A 6,178-nucleotide genomic window follows, 5' to 3' on the forward strand; every position below is an offset into this window, starting at 1 on the left:
ACAGAGAGACAATAATTCTACTTAACTCAACTGACAAAGCTGTGAGACTTAACTGGCATAGATGTCTCGTGGCAATTCACAAATATATAATTGAACAAACAAGCAAATACACCTCCCTGGAAAAAGTGACAGAGTGAATCAAAGTACATTTGGCTCTGAATGTTACACTTGAAACAGACCTTGAAAATATTCTCGTTTTATTTTAGAGATATTCTCATTCTCATTTTAGAGACTTAAGAAGAACAGTTATGACTTGCTTAAGGTTCCATAGCTAGTTAGTGGGAGAACTTGACCCAAAAGAACCAATGTCCCACCTCTTTCCACCATGTGATGTTCATAGTGAGGGCAATTCCATATGCACCTCTCAGAACGGTTGTCATCTGAGTGTTTGCGAAGCCAAGGACGACTACATTTTCCTCTGAGTATCCTCTGGGCTGCTCAACTGCATGTATACAGAGAAACCTGCTGTCTACGTGTCCTACCCATGTGCTCTAAATCTTGGCTTGTACCACCACCCAAGTTTGAGAGCTGGCTGCTCAGGGACTACCTCTCTACTTCACCCCCTCCTGTTCTAGAAACCAGTCACTAAAACTTCCAGTTCTAACTTTGGAACATCTAGCAGATTTGGACTCTTTCCCATTCTCATCAAGATTCCCTCACCTTTTATTTGGACTATTTTATACTACTCTTAACTGCCCACAGTTATCCACAGGTGAATACAACACTGACTCAAGAGTCACATGACTCTGAGGTGGAACTTAGTTCCAATCACTAGGACACCTACTATTGCTATTGATAGAATAAAATCTGGGTACTGTAGTATTCCCTTCCCTGGATACAGTTCCAGACTAACAGTGACTAAGTTTAAAAGACTCTGACCTTAACAGTGGCAACTGTGACAAACTCTTGGTACTTTGTTCCTTCAGATGCACAGAGAGCAACTTTGACTTAGTATTACAAACAATACGGGATTATTTGGTTTCCTTGGTAACCTGCAGTTCTGCCCTAGGTGACAATCAAAGACTGTGGAGGCGCCAATTTTTTTCTAGATCTAAAAATTCTCATTCTATGAGTATCTGGGGTTGTAGACAGCCTACTAAAGGGAGACTGGTACAAAAGTAAAGCCATTAAACTTTAAGATATAGGAGCAGAGGCAAAGTTGGCTGCCTGGGAGGCAATCTGGTGAAATTTAGGAGAAGAAAGACTGTTTCTTCCGTGGGCAGAATATGCTATCAGAAGTGTCCAACGGCAATCCTAAATTATCATTATCAGAAGTTTAAGTTATGCTCCAGCTCATTCTGTTAACAAAAGCAGAGTAGTGCTTTTTTGTTTTACAAAAAGGCTACAACCTATACATACCAATAATTAAATTGTGATTTTTTTTTTTTTTTTGAAAATGTTCTTATATTCTCTGATAGTAGATGATGAGCTATTACTGTGTTGTACTACCAGGAGCACCAGTTTTAAGCACAGACATTCATACTAGAAAGCAGAGGCTAGTGTCCGGTCAATCCAGCAGCTTCTGAAGGGACAGGGAGAGAAATAAGAAAATCTTCTAACGGAACCTGAAGCCCCGAGAAGCTGCCATGTCATAGATGGTCCTTCATGCAGGAACAGAGTCCATAGTCAATTGTGACGAATATTCTTCAGCAAGATAGGCTAAGGGTGGCTGCTTTCTTTTAGGTAAGATGCGTACTGTTTTGTGCTGAGGGAATATCAATGACCTCCACCAACTCCTTGCTTAGAGGCCGTTTTGTTTACTGTCCCTGTCAGTTTCTCTCTTTTAAGGAGTTAAGATCTTGCTAAGTTACCCAGGCTGGAGTGCAGTGGTGTGATTATAGCTCACTGCAGCTTCGAACTCCTGGGCTCAAGCCTCAGCTTCCAAAGTAGCTAGGGTTTCAGGTGTGTGCCACCGCACCTGGCTAGTTTTTGTTGTTGTTTTCTTGTAGATATATGTTGCTGAGGATGGTCTTGAACTCATGGCCTCAAGCGATCATCCCACCTCGGCCTCCCAAAGCATTGAGATTACAGGAGGAAACCTGTCACACCTGGCCAGTTTCTCTTGATACAAATGTCTCCATAAAAAGTTTGGGAGAAATTTGTCAATTGATGTCAAAAACAAACCAAAAGACACTATCAGTGGATCTCACCATGGCCCTGGGGTAGTCGCAAAAGAGATCAGGATATTTCCCATTGTTATTAGCTAAGTCTTGTCTACAGAGGCCTGGCCCCACAGAGCATCGTTTGGGTCTCCAGAGGGCCCCATAAAGAGCCAGCCTTCAGCCGGGCACAGTAGCTCACACCTGTAACCCCAGCACTTTGGGAGGCCGAGGTGGGCAGATTGCCTGAAGTCAGGAGTTCGAGACCAGTCTGGTCAACATGGTAAAACCCTGTCTCTACTAAAAATACATACACACACAAAAATTAGCCAGGCATGGTGGCATGCACCTATAATCCCAGCTGCTCAGGATTAGGCTGATGCAGGGGAATTGCTTGAACCAGGGAGATAGAGGTTGCAGTGAGCCGAGATCACACCACTGCACTCCAGCCTGGGCAACAGAGTGAGACTCAATCTCAAAAAAAAAAAAAAAAAAAGGCCAGGCACAGTGGCTCACACCTGTAATCCCAGCACTTTGGGAGGCCAAGGCGGGTGGATCACAAGGTCAGGAGATCGAGACCATCCTGGCTAACACGGTGAAACCCCATCTTTACTAAAAATACAAAAAATTAGCCAGGCATGGTGGCAGGCACCTGTAGTCCCAGCTACTCGGGAGGCTGAGGCAGGAGAATGGCGTGAACCCGGGAGGCAGAGCTTGCAGTGAGCGGAGATCGCACCACTGCACGCCAGCCTGGGCGACAGAGCAAGACTCCGTCTCAAACAAACAAAACAAACAGAAAAAAAAAAAAAATAGAGCAAGCCTTCATGCTCTGGACAGAAGAGGTGGCAGATAGCTAACTAAAATCTACCTTCGCTCCTGCTGAATGCTGGGTTAGAGAACAGAGTTCAGAGTAATCGCTCAAATGGGTCTGCTTACTGCAGTATAAGCTTAGCCACCACCCAGGGGAAGGTGAAGTCTGCAAAGCAAACACTTCCAGGTGGCAGCCTTTTGCTAGTCCAAATAAAAAACGAAGAAAGACAAGACCAAATCCTACTCCATTCACATAGAGATGCTGTGGAAGACCCACTCTATGCAGTAAACAAGCGTGGACAATGACTCTTCCCACCACCTTAGGGCTTGCACCTCCTCGGTCCGTAGCAGAAGCGGTGGGGTGACAGGCAGCTGTATTTAGGGAAATTCTTCACAGCACTATCTGGCTTAGAGAGGAGAGGCAGCCCTATGTTTGTCTAACTCTAAACCAAACAATGGTTATAAAACCTTATTAAACCTTGCAGGGTTAGGAAATAGAAATATCTCAAATATTGATCCCCTGCCTGCCAAGCTTTGAGTTCTAAAGGCTGTTCACTTGCAAGATCTGCTTTGCCAAGACCCCAAGGCTGAAAATCCTGCAGGGGTGCCAAGAACAACAGGTGGCTCCCACACCTGGAGTGTAGTGTGTGCCTGGGGACAGGGTGACTGCCCCTCCTCCACCCCCAGTGTCTGTGGGAGCCTTGAGCTGCTGGCATTCTATTAAACACCACTCGGATGTGCCAGGGACAATGGTCTTCTGCCCAGAGCCTCGGCGCTTGTCCCTATTCCAGCTCCTTCTAGGGGAGGACCTAGCCCTGAACCTCTTCCCAGTTGGCTGGAGGTTCTCTCCCCTTGGCCTGGTTCCTGCCAGCTCTTTTCCTGTCTAGATTTTACTTCCCCTTCATTGGCTGGATGCTCCTTGGATATGTGCAAGGCCCTGAGAACCACCGTCACCACACTTCCCTCCTCTCTCCCTTCCTCCTTGGATCAGATGTTGAAACCAGGCTTCTCCCCTTCAGTGCTGCTGACATTTTGCCCATTGAGGCAAGGAGAACTGGCAGGAAATGGGCATTTCTGCTCTGTGCAGGCACTTGCTTGGCATGGCACAACAAGAACCAAGGGTGAAAATCTTTCAGTCTCCTTGTGCTCTTCACCCTCTTCTCCAGGCCCTCTCCACAGCCTCCGATTTTCAACGCTTTCCTTCATCTTTCTTGGACTTATGTTTTCCTTCGTTCTCTACTATCCACTTTTCTTCCTCTTCCTCTTTCTATTTCTGCTTTTTCTTCTGCCTTTTGTATCCCCCTCCACCTCTACTTTCTCTCCCATATATAGTTATAATCTGATAGCCTGGATTTGTAATATAGCCTCCTAAAAACCTCTCTGCAGATGCAACTTCCACCTCAAACGCTCCCTTCCAACACGTTAGGTAGAATGGCCACTGTATGTCATTCCCTGACTCAAGACCCTGCTCTGACTCCCTGGGGCCCACAGAACAGAGCCCAAACTCCAAGACGACAGACAAAGCCCTTCATCACTTGGCTTCTGCCTGCCTTTTTTCTCTTTTACTCAATTATGTATTAGTTCAGCAAACAAATGAATTTGTTTACTGAGTGCTTACCATGAGAATATACTATACCAGGAGTTGCATATAAAATTAATATGGAATGACTTTTAAAAATTTACAGGTGAAATGATATGATGTCTGAAATTTCCTTCAAAATAACCCACAGAGTGGGAGAAGAGGAGTTGGTGCAATGGGAGAGGCACAGACAAAACAAGACTGACCTTAGGTGATAATTATTGAAGCTGGGTGATGGCTCTGGTGGAGTCATTATATTATTCTCTTTATTTAAGTATATGGCTGAAAATTTTTGTTGAAAAAAAATGATAGGTGAACGATAGGTGAACAGAACAGACATGTCTCTAGATTTTCTTTTCTCACAGTTCTCCATGAATACTAAGCTTTTCAGTGCTTCAAATAGTCCAGGATTTGTACCTCCAGGCATTTCCATGCTGCTTCTGCTTGGAACTCTTTCCTCCGTCCTTTCCTAATTGCCACAGCTGGTGCCTACTCAATCTCTAAGCCCAGCTCAAACAAACAGCGCTTTCTCTGGGAAGCTTTTTAAGACCCCTACAAATTAAGGGAGGAACCCCTGCCCCATGTCCCCGCAGCACCTTGTCCTAGCACTGCTATGATTTGTTGTAATTGCCTGTTTAATTGTGTTTCTCCCACCAGGCTACAAGCTCTCAGTTTACAGGGATTGCTTTTGTCTTGCTCCCTGTTTTATCCCCAGAGCCTGGCACACAGTAGCAGCTCAGTAAATGTCTGCTGAATGGTTGAATAAAATGAACTGTGCGGTCTCTGGCAGAGCAGCTGGCACAAACTTGGCCTTGTTGTATGGTCTGGCATGGTATGCGTGAGGAAGGGGTGGAACTACCTTGGCACTGGCTGAGTGCAAGCAGATGTCACTACCTGCTCCTCTGCCAATGTCAGGCATTTCCACCCTGGGCCAGCACCTTCAGGGCTAAGTCTACTTAGAGCAGAATCCTGAACTTTCCTGGACATAGAATTGTTGATGCTTATTTTGTAAAATCCAAGCTAATGGCCTGGGAATACTTTTTCTGTCTTTTCAGTGAAGTACAAAGTGATCTAATTGCAAATGACCAGAGTTAAGAGTGGCATTTATTCAAAATTTTTCTCAATAATATACCACCTGCGTCCTTCCATACCTTAACACAGCACAGATCATTATAAACTATATGAAATAGCATGGTTTATTATTTAACAGGAGTGTAAAGTGTGGGATCAAATGTCATACCTCCTCCTAGTTTGCTGACATGGATGGCTGGTCATATACGGGCTTCTCAGAGAGATACTTTTCCAGACCATTCTACCTATAATAGTGTACCCTCTCTCCCCATCCAGTCTTGCTCTCTTCTGTCCAATCTTTTTTTTTTTTTTTGAGTCAGAGTCTTTCTTGCTCTGTTGCCAGGCTGGAGTGCAGTGGTGGGATCTCAGCTCACTGCAACTTCTGCCTCCTGGGTTCAATTGATTCTCCTGCCTCAGCCTCCCAAGTAGCTGGGACTACAGGCGTGCACCACCATGCCCAGCTAATTTTTGTATTTTTAGTAGAGACGGGGTTTCACCATGTTGGCCAGAATGGTCTTGATCTGTCGACCTCGTGATCCACCCGCGTCAGCCTTCCGAAGTGCTGGGATTACAGGTGTGAGCCACCGCGCCCAGCCAAAAATAAAAACATCTTTACATG

The sequence above is a fragment of the Colobus angolensis genome, unplaced genomic scaffold (assembly GCF_000951035.1).
Source record: "Colobus angolensis palliatus isolate OR3802 unplaced genomic scaffold, Cang.pa_1.0 Scaffold121, whole genome shotgun sequence".
In the NCBI taxonomy this organism is placed as follows: domain Eukaryota; kingdom Metazoa; phylum Chordata; class Mammalia; order Primates; family Cercopithecidae; genus Colobus; species Colobus angolensis.